The sequence below is a fragment of the Trichechus manatus genome, unplaced genomic scaffold (genome assembly GCF_000243295.1).
Source record: "Trichechus manatus latirostris isolate Lorelei unplaced genomic scaffold, TriManLat1.0 scaffold00026, whole genome shotgun sequence".
Lineage (NCBI taxonomy): Eukaryota > Metazoa > Chordata > Mammalia > Sirenia > Trichechidae > Trichechus > Trichechus manatus.
The window spans coordinates 2,314,424-2,314,883 of NW_004443962.1; positions in this window are offsets into that span (position 1 = coordinate 2,314,424).

A 460-nucleotide genomic window follows, 5' to 3' on the forward strand; every position below is an offset into this window, starting at 1 on the left:
GTTCTTAGCAAGACTCAAAACACTACAAAGAAGTGTATTGTAACTGGCCATTAGCATTTTGGGATCCATCTAGAAAGCCCTCTGAAGCCTTTATAATGTCAGTTAAGAGCTCGGCTGCTAATCAAAAGGTCAGCAGTTTGAGCCCACCAGGTGCTCCTTGGAAACCCCATGGGGCAGTTCTGCTCTGTCCTATAGGGTCAGTATAAGTCAGAGTCAACTCGATGGCAGTGGGTTTGGTTTTGTGTTTTGGTATCCTATCTTGTCAAGGATTGGTCCCATGAAACTTCTTTGGTTTTCCTTTTAAATTTTGAAGTTCAGAAGAGAACTTGAATCTAGAGCAAAGGAACCAGTATGTCTCATGTTCTCCATTCATTATCACATTTATGCAGTCTCATTCCCATTGTATAGATGATGACACAGGCCCAGGGAAGATTGAAGTAACTTGCCCAAGGTCACTCTA